Source organism: Saimiri boliviensis, chromosome 13 (assembly GCF_048565385.1).
Source record: "Saimiri boliviensis isolate mSaiBol1 chromosome 13, mSaiBol1.pri, whole genome shotgun sequence".
Classification (NCBI taxonomy): Eukaryota; Metazoa; Chordata; class Mammalia; order Primates; family Cebidae; genus Saimiri; species Saimiri boliviensis.
The window spans coordinates 45,479,763-45,492,610 of record NC_133461.1 but is presented as its reverse complement, the minus strand read 5'-3'; the positions used below and the strand labels follow the sequence as shown (position 1 = coordinate 45,492,610).

At 37.4% G+C, this 12,848-nt stretch overlaps 1 long non-coding RNA gene and 1 pseudogene across 1 annotated transcript in view; both read left to right on the top strand.

The window, feature by feature from the left end:
- LOC141580801 (WW domain-binding protein 11 pseudogene) overlaps positions 1-12,848 on the top strand; it is a 252,146-nt pseudogene that overhangs the window by 30,671 nt on the left and 208,627 nt on the right.
- LOC141580802 (uncharacterized) overlaps positions 1-12,848 on the top strand; it is a 105,411-nt gene that overhangs the window by 49,062 nt on the left and 43,501 nt on the right. The window lies entirely within an intron of this gene.

The following is a 12,848-nucleotide window of genomic DNA, read 5'->3' as shown; positions in this document are numbered from 1 at the left end:
GTGAGAAAATTTAGGTGAGAATGAAATTATTTAAATAAAATGTTGCCGTAAAAAATCATTTGCCCTGAAAAAATAATTTTCATACTGAGGATCCAAGGACTCATTATTAGGGAAATTGTAGCAGAACGAGATCTGGTATGTAGTTCAAACTCTCTGGAGGGTAGTTACTTCTGATAAAGTGGTAAGTGTGAAAGAACATTAAAAAGTTAAAAATAGCTATATAACAATTGTATTTTTGTTTCATGAAAAGTTCTAATTTCTGTGAAATAAAAAGTACCTTTGGCAGCACATAACAGGACTAATAAAACATTGAAGCCATTTATTTCAAACCCACTTTAATTAGTTTAAAAGTTACTTGGATAAACCTGAAATTATGGGTTAAAATGGGGTATATAAGTGTGTCTAAAAATTTTTATACAAGAAACCCCAAGGAGACAATAAGAAAATCTAATGGCTATTTTATTCTTCCAAACCTGATCTTAACATGTATGTTGTGGGTACAATAAATTAAGACTCCATATAATAAGGTTTTAATTTATTTATAAGATAATTTTAAATGATTAAAATCTAGTAAATAATAAATTGGATTTGTATTCAGTAATATAGAATTGAGGGGCAAAGGTAATCTCTTCAGGTGAGGTTTGTTTGGCTACAATATGTGTTTCTGAAATGAGAATTAGTAAAATTAGCTCATATGGGATGGGCAAGTCGAGAAACAATGTGAAAATGCTGAGGTCTCCATGGTTTATCAGTTTTTCAAGGATGTTAATGCTTTGCATTGTCAAGTACAGTAACAGCAGCACGTTGGAAAGTAAGTGCAGGGTTGAAGGTAGCAAGCCACAGAGGAGCCCAGTAGTGTGTTTTCACATCCCGTTTCCTCTTCCTCGTTTAGCCCTGAACTCTGTCTTGGCTGTGCCTATTGAGAGCGATACTCTCAGATCTTTATGCAGTTTTCTCTTGTCTCTATTGTTTGGCAACCTCAACTTTCCTTATATCTACTTCTGTCAAGTTACTATCACTTTTTCTTAAGATAATGTCTTATATATTCTATCTTATTGTTTCGTTTATTTTAAAACTTAGTTTTTGACTGTATAATGTTTTCTTAAAGACTGTTATTGATCCCATTAGATCTTTGACTGCAAAGTTTTGAGTTTTCTGCTCCTAATTTCATTTTCCCCATACACCTTGCCATATTTAGTATACAGTTTTGGAGGATGTGAGATTTTTCAGGAAATGCTTGTAACTTCTAATATGATATGTCCATGAACTTATGACCCTGTTCAGATAGTGGTTGCCACCTATATGGTAAATCTTTCTGAGAAGTCTCAAGTATACAGTAATGAGTTATCAATTGTTGGACACTAAATCTCAAAAAAGACAAATTCAGCCATAAAAATAGAGTGTCAGAGCAAATAGAAACCAAATTATCAGGATGCAAACATATTATTACTTTGATATGGAGAGAATAATTGTTTTCATATTCAAATGATCTTATATATACTGTGTGGTTGATAATTATATTGAAGATATAATTAAGTAACAACTTTAGGTTTGTATAACTCCATAGCCTAAATCAGAAAAAACATGGTCATTTGTTTTAAATATTTGTTTTAAATACACACACATTAAAGCACTAAATATTGGCCATATATATATATATATATATATATTTTTTTTTTTTTTTTTTTTTTTTTTTTTTTTTGAGATGGAGTTTTGCTCTTGTTACCCAGGCTGGAGTGCAATGGTGTGATCTCAGCTCACCACAACCTCCGCCTCCTGGGTTCAGGCAATTCTCCTGCCTCAGCCTCCTGAGTAGCTGGGATTACAGGCACGTGCCACCATGCCCAGCTAATGTTTTGTATTTTTAGTAGAGACGGGGTTTCACCATGTTGACCAGGATGGTCTCGATCTCTTGACCTCATGATCCACCCACCTCGGCCTCCCAAAGTGCTGGGATTACAGGCTTGAGCCACCGCGCCCGGCTGACCTTATATTTAATAGGACAACTGATTTCTAGTTCTTGATAAGATAACTTACTTTTTACTAGAATCATACTAACATCTTCTTTAAGGAAGAGTAGTAGTAATTTAAGAAAGCCTGTATTTAGAAACAAACTTAAAAAACCTAAGACATTTTGAGTTCACAGAAAAGAAAATAAGATTATTTAGAAAATAAACTTGTATGCTTTATGATACTAAGAAAGAATGCATTCATAAACTGTAGTTAACTAATTATTTTACAATTAACTTCCTTAAGTCTATTTTCTCATCTGTAAATGAGGAGTATAATGATAATAATGATAATAGCTACCTAAAGCATTGTTAGGAGGATTAAATGAGATAATATTGAGCATTATGAAGCACTTATCACGGTCACTGGTCCATAGTAAAATTTCAGTTAAAAGTTGGTAATTATTCTAATTGGCAATTTAAAATCCCATTGTTTAGAGTGGAGATAAATTAATAAATCCTGAGATTTTAATATTTGAGTCATAGACTCTTCATTTTTTGCTACTACAAGGTGTCACTCCTTTAAATTTTCTCTCTGAAAATGATGACTATTTTATAAAGACAAAAATCAACAACAATGCATGGAGCACCAGGTAAGGCAGTAAGCTAAAAATTAATCTGGAGACAAATAAATGTAAGATATAATCCCTGCAATCAAAGTTTACAATCAGATCTGACAAAGAAAACATAGGAAAGTAACCGTTGGTTTCCCTGCAATGTGATAGTTACTTACATGGTACTGATGCTCACAGAATAGTCTTTACCCTTTCCCCAAGTAAAAATTAACCCTATCTTAAGCTCTTTATCAAGGTTAGCTTAAGTGGTATTATTGTATACAAACATATTACATACTGCAGAGGCTCCCAGATCTTAATGATTTAGCAAGTCCTTAATGTTAAGAAAAAAGATAGAAGATACTGTCTGTCATTACAAATTATTAAATGCCAAAGACAAAAAGACATAAAAGTCCTCAAGCAAAAAAAGATTTCATAGGCATTCTGGTATCTTTCACCTGCGTTATTGCAAAATTCCGAGTTAGTCATACCAATTTTAATCTCTTCTGATTCTAGTTCATCTCACACATAATCTGCTTAAAATAGGTAGTTTTCTCTTTTGCAAGAATATGAAACAATTTTCTGGTCAGGATCATAAGACCTTTAGGTTTACAATCATGACATCTTATTAAATGGTAAACCACTATTCTATCTTTTCCTACACTTGAACAAATCTAAGCTCAATGCCATTGCCTGCTAAATTTTAAAAAATCCATTAAAAAAAACTAAACGATGCTGGGCATTGTGGCTCACGCCTGTAATCTTAGCACTTTGGGAGACTGAGGTAGGCAGATCACAGGGTCAGGAGTTCAAGACCAGCTTGGCCAACATGGTGAAACCCCATCTCTACTAAAAATACAAAATTAGCCGGGCGTAGTGAAAGGAGCCTGTAGTCTCAGCTACTCAGGAGGCTGAGGCAGGAGAATTGTTTGAATCCGGGAGGCAGAGGTTGCAGTGAGCTGAGATCTCGCCACTGCTCTCCAGCCTGAGAAACAAAGCAAGACTCTGTCTCAAAAATGAAAAAAAGTGCAAAATGAAAAATAGAGAGAAAGATACATTATTATTAACTAATGTTACTTTATTCAGACTTTTTTTTTTTTTTTTAGTTTTCACCTAAGATCCTTTTTTGTTCTGGGATCCCATCTAAAAAACCATATTACCTTTACTTGTCATGTTTCCTTAAACTCCTCTTAGCTGTGACAGTTCCTCAGACCTTCCTTGCATTTGATGAACTTGATGGTTTTGGTGAGTACTGGACAGGTAGTTTGTAGACTGTCCCTTAATTGGGATTTATGTAATGTTTTCCTTGTGAGTATATTGGGCTTATGTGTTTTTTGGAGCAAGACCATGAACATAAAGTACCATTTTCATCCTATCATATCAAGGGTACATAATATCAACATGATATCACTCCCCTTTTTTTATTTGAGACAGAGTCTCACACTGTCACTCAGGCTGGAGTGTGGTGGCACAATCTAAGCTCACTGTAACTTCTGCCTCCAGGTTTCAAGGGATTCTCCTGCCTCAGCCTCCTAAGTAGCTGGGATTACAGGCACTTGCCAGCACGCCTGGCTAATTTTTGTATTTTTAGTAGTGACGGGGTTTCACCATGTTGGGCAGGCTAGTCTCTAACTCCTGACCTCAGGTGATCCACCTGCCTCAGCCTTTCAAAGTGCTGGGATTACAGGTGTGAGCCACCATGCCTGGCCCAACATGACATTACTCTTAACGTTGATCTTGATCTCCTGGCTGAGATCATCATTGTCAAATTTCTCCACTGCACAGTTACTTTTTTTTTTTTTTAACCCCATTTTCATACTGTATTCTTTGGAAGGAAGTCATCATGCATAGCTGACACTTAATGGAAAGAAGTCAGTATGTGTAGCCAAAGCTTGAAAATGGGGAGTTGTGCTTCACTTCTGAGGGTGGAATATTTGCATAAATTTTCTAGAATTCTTCTGCACAGGAGGTTTATCTCTTTTTCATTTATTTCATTATTCAGTAATTTACTGCATCAAGATGAATGTGGTGGCTCACACCTGTAATCCCAGCACTTTGGGAGGCTGAGGAGGGTAGATTGCTTGAGCCCAAGAGTTCAAGACCAGCTCGGCAATATGGCAAAACCTCATTTCTACAAAAAAAATACAAAAATTAGCTGGGTGTGATGGCACGTGCCTGTGCTCCCAGCTGTTCCAGAGCCTGAGGCAGAAGGATCGCTTGAGCCCAAGAGGTTGAGGCTGCAGTGAACCGAGATCACACCATCATACTCCAGCTTGGGTGACAAAGCAAGATCCAGTCTACAAAAAAAAAAGTATGTTTTTACATACACACACACACACACACACACACACACACAGACACACAAACATGCATATGTATATGTATATCAGGATGAACTGATAGATTTTTTTTATACTTTGAGGATAATCCTATGCTATTTTATTTTGTTGCTCAAATTGTTCCAGCTTTGGCCACTGGGAGACCTTTCAGTTGGCTCCTGTTTCCCTTTCACATATCCCTGTCACTGTGGTTTTCTTTTTCAGCACTTCCTTCTTTTTTGGAGATACAAGATGTTCCAGAGTCATCTTGTAGATTTCCTGCCTCAATCTTAGAATAGCCATTACTCCAAGTAGCCTTGGCCTCTTTTATTAGAGAATGGTATTAGAAACCAAGACTTGGGTGCTAGGTGTGCTTGTTACTACTGGAGTGTCATTGCATTTATGTTCTCTCAGCTGACAGAGAAAGAAAAAATATATATGAATATATAAATATGTATATATACAAACCTATGCATATGCATTAGTTTGCTAGGGTTGCTGTAACTATCTGTTGTAAAAGTACAATAGACCGGGTGGCTTAAACAACAGAAATTTCTCTTCTCATAATTCTGGAGACTGGAAGTCTGAGATTGAGGTGTTAGCAAGATTGATTTCTTTTGGGGGCTTTCTCCTTGGCTTGTAGTTGTTCACCTTCTCTGTGTCCTTGCATGGTTTTTCCTGTGTGTGCATCTGTCCTAATCTCTTCTTCTTATACCAGCCATGTTGGATTAGTTCTCACCCACATAACCTCATTTTACCTTAATTATCTCCTTAAAGGCTGTATCTCTACATATAGCCACATTCTGAGGTACTGGGGTTTAGGACTTCAACATATGAATTTACGTGGTTGAAGAGACAAAGTTCATCTCGTAACAATACATATGTCTATAAATGTTTCTAAATGTAACCATTTATATTAAGCTAAACATTTCATACCAAGGTCTCCATCTTAAAAATTATTATTTTAAAAAACCTTTTTATTCCAGGCGCTGTGGCTCACGCCTGTAATCCTAGCACTTTGGGAGGCTGAGGTGAGTGGATCACTTGAGGTCAGGAGTTCGAGACCAACCTGGCCAACATGGTGAAGCCCCGTCACCACTAAAAATACAAAAATTAGCCGGACGTGGTAGTAGACTCCTCTAATCTCAGTTACTCAGGAGGCTAAGGCAGGAGAATTGCTTGAACCTGGGAGGTGGAGGTTGCAGCAAGCCGATATTACACCACTGCATTTCTGTTTGGGCAACAGATTGAGACTCCACCAAAAAAAAAAAAGCATCTTTATGTCTTAAAATAATTATAAATTCACAGAAGTTCCAGAAATAGTACAGAGAAGTCCAGAATACCCTTCACCTGATGGTTACATTTTATAGGAAATTTATATTTGTAAAATGTGTGTATATAGCTCTGTGACATTTCAACATGTGTTGATTCATGTGATCACCACAAAAAGATGCAGAACAATTCCATCAATACCAAGATCTCTCTCCTGCCACCGTTTTACAGTCACGTTCATTTCTGTACCCCCTCCCTTGTCATGATCCCTAAACAGTAATCCTCAATCACCAATCTCTTTTCCATGTTTAGAATCTTGTTTTGAGAACATTATGTGAATGGAATCATTCAGTATGTGGCCATTTAAGAGTGATTTTTTTTTTTTTTCACTTAGAGAGCCATACAAGTTTTGTGTTTCAATAGTTTGTCTTTCTATATACAACCACCACCCCTACCCATTAAAAAATCAGCTTAGAATTTCCAAATTTTTTTTTTTGAGGTAGGGTCTCACTGTGTCACCCAAGATCATAGCTCACAGCAGGTTTGAACTCCTGGGCTCAAGTGATCCTCTTGCCTCAGCCTCCAGAGTAGCTGGGACTATAGGCACACACCACCCAACCTGGCTAATTTAAAAAATTCTTTTGTAGAGATGGAGACTTGCTATATTGCCCAGGCTGGTCTTGAACTTCTGGGCTCAAGTGATTCTCCTGACTTGGCCTCTCAATGTGCTAGGATTACAGCTATGAGCCACCATGGCTGACCAGTTTAGGAAATTTTGAGGAGACAAGAGAGGTTTCATCTTCCAAACATGTATTGTTATTCTACCCCTGAAAATGAAACAGTAGATCTTTAATCTACTATTTCTATGAAAAATGGCTTCTTTCTAGTATATCAGCATGTGGTAGGAGGTAGCTGAGTAGGGAACCATTTGAAGTTCTATCCTGCCAATTATTCTTCCAATAGAGGGTGGCATTTGGGTAAATGATAAAACATATAAGCTCTCTTCCAAAACCCCTTCCAAAATAAATCTACTTCTGAAACTTTTCAGATACTGTTTCAAATAGAATCATGAAGCCTATATATGAAAATTGAGAATGAAGGTTGTCTTATGGCTCAAATAATTTCTCTCTTCAACTACATTTCATAAATGTGTCCCAGAAAAACAAGGCTATTATTTGATTATCATGTATTCATTTTATCCACCATTTATCAATATTTATTGTGTAACCATATCACTGTTATAAGCACTATTGATAGTTATAAAGAATTGCAAAAATACAGTTCCTGCCATTGAAACTATAGTACAAGGAGATACACAGAACAACCAGAAATAACACAAATAATGCAAACTAGTGATTTCAAATTGTTTGGTCTCAGAAACTCTTTGTACTCTTAAAATTATTAAGGACTCCCAAAAGCTTTTGTTTATATGGGTTATATCTATTGATGTATATATATACATATGTAGTATAAAAAGTGAAATAGAAAATTTTAATACAGAAGCATATATTCCACTAGTGATAATGTCCACATGTATCATGTAGACTGGCAAAAGAATAAGGGTCAAAAGGCCAATCATATCTTCAAATTACTATGAAAATTGTTTTGACTTCACAGATTTCCTTAACAAGATATTGAGACACATGCATCCTCAGACCACCCTCTGAGAATCTCTGGTATAAGAATACAAGTGTATTCATCATCAAACAGCTTTTAAAGAGCTCTAAAAGAGAATGACGTGAATTTCATATAAAGTAAAAATACAAAGATTATAGGAGGCAGAGCCAGAAATCAGAAATGTACAAAGCATATGTCATTTAAAGAAATGCTAGCAGGTTTATGGTATGCCAGTCACTCTATGGATTGCACTATTAAGTAATACAACTTTACTCCATGGCTTATATTTGAAATAATTATATAATACTTCTTGAAATTTATCTCAGAGAAATAAAAATTTATGTCTTCCAAAAACTTGGATATTAACATTCATAGCAGCTTTATTTGTAATTCTCAAAACTGGAAATGACAAAGTGTGTCATAAATGGTCAACAAACTGTGGAACACCCACATCATGGAATATTACATAGAATATTACACAGAATTAACAACTAGTGAGTTAAATGATAATACAGAGGGAATAATTTATCCATTAAAAATAAACATAAATGCTAATAACATATTGTGTTATTAGCTCTTATTTTGCACTGAGTGCTGTACCAAGTTTGTGGAACATAAAGATGAAAGACATGGTTTTTGCCATAAACAGATTCATAGTTTTATCCTGGTTTAATTTTTTTTTTTTTTTTTTTTTTTAGATGGAGTTTCGCTCTTGTTACCCAGGCTGGAGTACAATGGCGCGATCTCGGCTCACCGCAACCTCCGCCTCCTGGGTTCAGGCAATTCTCCTGCCTCAGCCTCCCGAGTAGCTGGAATTACAGGCACGTGCCACCATGCCCAGCTAATTTTTTGTAGTTTTAGTAGAGACGGGGTTTCACTATGTTGACCGGGATGGTCTCGATCTCTTGACCTCGTGATCCACCCGCCTTGGCCTCCCAAAGTGCTGGGATTACAGGCTTGAGCCACCGCGCCCAGCCTCCTGGTTTAATTTTTAAACTTCAAAATGAAGCCTTAAGTCCCTGCAGTTCCTCTGGTTCTACCCTCAAAGTAAAGTGTTTTTCCTGGGAAATTTGCTCTTTTTCTAATTTAACTAAAAAGTGGTCACTAGTCCTCTAATCCTCCAGAATAATTTAATTTATAAATAGAAAAATGGCTGAACAATTCCAAATAAGAACATTTAGATGACCCTATCCTAGTTGCTGAGACCACATTTACACCAACCAAAGATAATGATAAGACACTTTGGGGTCTTGGCCTATTTGAAGGTTATGATTTGACAAAGACCATTTTCCATATTTAAAAGGATATATGTTTTTCTTTATAAAGAGAAAAATATATTTATATGTGATTTTCTACATGCTGTATCTCCAATCTTACAACTAGGGGCCCAAGTGGAAAAACTAGTTTGACAATGTTCATTTGACCTTTAAGATATAGAATGTCTCCTCTTTCCGGTACAAGTTAGTTCTTTTTATTTCTTTGCAAACCACGTATGGCCCATCTCCTTTTCTCCTGTTACAGTTCTTGCTTTTTAATTAGGCTGTGCCTGCTAATGCACAGCTGATTGTAGGGGAACATTTTAAGATTTATTTTAACTGCAATAAAATAGTCTTATGCTAAATATTTGCAAAGGTCAAAATTTTTATATGTGAAAAGCATTCCTACAGAGAATAAAAGGATATAACTGAATAGCTTTTCATATACCTAGCACTTGGTAGATACTCAGTAAATGTGTGTTGAGTGAATGAAACAGTGGCCATATGTTGATGTTGTCTTACAGTGTGTTTAGTTACTTCAGTGAAACATTTATTGTGTGTATCCTTTGTGCCAGGCATAGTGCATAGGATAAAAAAAGTTAATAGGATGAGTTTTCCCTAAAATACTTCAGAGTCCAGAGGAGGAGACCTACTATTTCTAAATATTAGGTTGGCGCAAAAGTAATTGCAAAAACTGCAATTACTTTTGCGCCAACCTAACATATTTTTAATATAACATGATGGCAATAACGATAGTGACATATATAAATTCTCTGTGAATAATAATTTGGGGTTGCTTATCCAGACTCAGGGTATCAGGGATGGCTTCAAAATACCTACCTGAACAACAAAGGAATTCATGTCAGTTGATTAAGAAAAAAGGAAGACCAGTGTGGGCACAGAGAATGCAAGGGTAAAGACACAGAAAAGGAAGCAGTAGAGCATCATCAGCAAAAAGAGAGGACTGGGAAGGGAAAACCTGGAGGTGGAAAGGCCAGTGAGCAACCTGAACATCCATTTAATTGGTCTGGAATGGAAATGTAGGGAATGGCAAGAAAGGGGTAGACGGGTCTAAACTTCTCTACTCTTCTTCCTTGAGAGGGACTTCAACACCTATAGATGACCTTAGGGTTGGCTGTTAAATCCACTGGGGTCATTGAAGGAGAAATATTCAACAGAAGTGTTAGGGATACATGTGACCCCCTGGGGCATAGGCCCTTTCTCTCATGTGCTCTTATCTACCCCCATGTAGAAGCCATACTTAAGTCAAAAGCAAAGATCAAACTGAGACCTACTTTTTGATGGGAGATTGTCTTTTCTGTGTTGCTTTCTTTTTGGTTTATCTTCCTTTTGTCTTTCTTGGTGGCTGCTTTCTACCATTTTCTGCTATCAGTCTTGATAACTGTCTTATCAGGTACAGCAAAAAACTTTAGGCAGAAACACCTCCCCAAAACAGAGCAATCTAGTGGAGTCTAGGGGAAATGGGGTGGAATAAACTGTTTCAACTTTTAATCTAGGCCTACATGTATATAGACAAACTGATTTTCCAATATAGGTCAGCCAAGATCACCCCATAAGAGAGTCAATGGATATTTGGGACCAGCTACTGATGATATATGTGTAACAGGGCCTGGATCCTCATGCCCTCCAGCTCCAGGCACTCTTGAAAAAAAAAAAAAAAAGAAAGAAAGAAAAATAAAAATTTTCCTCCTTTCTGCCAGGAGTGTTGGTTAACCTGAACGGGTTTATGTTCATTAGGGGAACTGGAAAAAGGGTAGATGAGGTCATGTAGTTTTCATGGTGACAAGGTCTAAGCAATGGTTATGTGATTATGTGGCTGGAGTGAAGAGGAAGTAAAGGTCGTTGAATCTGAGAAGGTAAAAACAAACAAACAAAAACCCCCAACTATATCCAGTTAGGATGTCAAATGGGTTTCCCATGTATAGTTACTGGAGTGGAGATGAAATCTGATTTCCAGTCACTACAGTCCTCATTTGATTTGCTAGAATCATCTGGAGAGAGTGCCAGGAAGTCTTAGGGAGGTAGGAAAGTGGAACGTTTCAGCCTCTTCTGGGCTGCATACTTTAAAAAAAAACTACAGGTGGTGATCTTGTGCATTTGTAGGATATTTTTGCAGCATTCCTGGCCTCTACACATAGATACCAAGAGCATCTTCCCCTCACCCTCATTTGTGACAACTATCCTCATTTGTGACAAGTAGAAAATACTGCCCTGGTTAAAAACTGCTAATGGCCGGGCGCGGTGGCTCAAGCCTGTAATCCCAGCACTTTGGGAGGCTGAGGCGGGTGGATCACAAGGTCGAGAGATCGAGACCAACCTGGTCAACATGGTGAAACCCCGTCTCTACTAAAAATACAAAAAATTAGCTGGGCATGGTGGTGCGTGCCTATAATCCCAGCTACTCGGGAGGCTGAGGCAGGAGAATTGCCTGAACCCAGGAGGCGGAGGTTGCGGTGAGCCGAGATCGTGCCATTGCACTCCAGCCTGGGTAACAAGAGCCAAACTCCGTCTCAAAAAAAAAAAAAAAAAAAAAAGCTGCTAATGTACACCCGAATATTATGTTTCCATTATATCTTATCCAATTTAATGTGTGCAATGATGATCTGGTTTCCTAGTCAATCTCACCTTTTTTTTTTTTTTTTTTTGAGAGGAAGTCTTGCTCTGTCACTGAGACTGGAGTGCAGTGGTGTAATCTTGGCTCACTGCAACCTCCTCCTCCCGGGTTCAAACAATTCTTTCTGCCTCAGCCTCCCAGGTGGTTGGGATTACAGGACTCGCCACCATAACCGGTTAATTTTTATTTTTTCAGTAGATGGGGTTTCACCATGTTGGCCAGGCTGGTCTCAAACTCCTGGACTAAGTGATCTGGCCACCTTAGCCTCCCAAAGTGCTGGGATTACAGGCATGAGCCACCGTGCCCAGTCTCAATCCCATTTTTTACTTAAATTAAAGCTAGAAAATCTACTTCAGTTGTTTGTTAGTTTTGGTGGGTGGGAAGTGTGGGCAATTAACATCTGTACTCTAAGAGTGTAAGACATTTATTTTGCTGACTTGAAAGTTGGGCTAGTAACTTTAATTAGACTCTCTAAATATCTGTACAATGGACTAACATTTACTGTATTAAATAAAGGAATGAAGGAAACTGAGAAAGGTAGGAGACAAATTAGACCAGAATCGTCTAAGTGCTCAAAATCTTAACTTAGGGACAAATGTTGGGGATTATAGGGGATGGTTGAAGAGGGACGAAGAGCTCAGTCCTTGCTCAAGGGTCATTTTGCTGCTTTTTGCATAACAACTAGTATCTATCAGCTTAATCCTGAGTCCTTAAAAGGGTGCTCTGGTCCTCTTGAGGCTGCAGTTCATCCCTGCTTCTCACCCTATATTACTATGATCAGGGATATGAACATTAGACTATGGACTCTGCCCAAGCCCACTTGTGCATTACCTGTAAAGATGCCAGGCATCCCTAGCTTTCAAAATTAAGAAGATCTAACTTGACTATCAGAACTTGAAAGATTTGCTGACAACAGCCCTGGCACAAATAGTTTTCAACAGCAGTTATTTTACTGAGCTGAACTTTCTTAACATACCAGATCATTACTCTTAAGTACAAATACATAGTCTTAGTGAAGTAACGGGGCATAACTTGTATTGGATTTTGATAGTTCTGGCATTTGGTTCAGCAGCAACTTGACCCTTAGTTAATTAGTCTGACAATTCCTGCTGGCTGTTTAATCAAAATGCTGCAACTTTCAACTTTATCAGTAATTTAGTTCATTTGTCTTTGTTATGATTCCATGA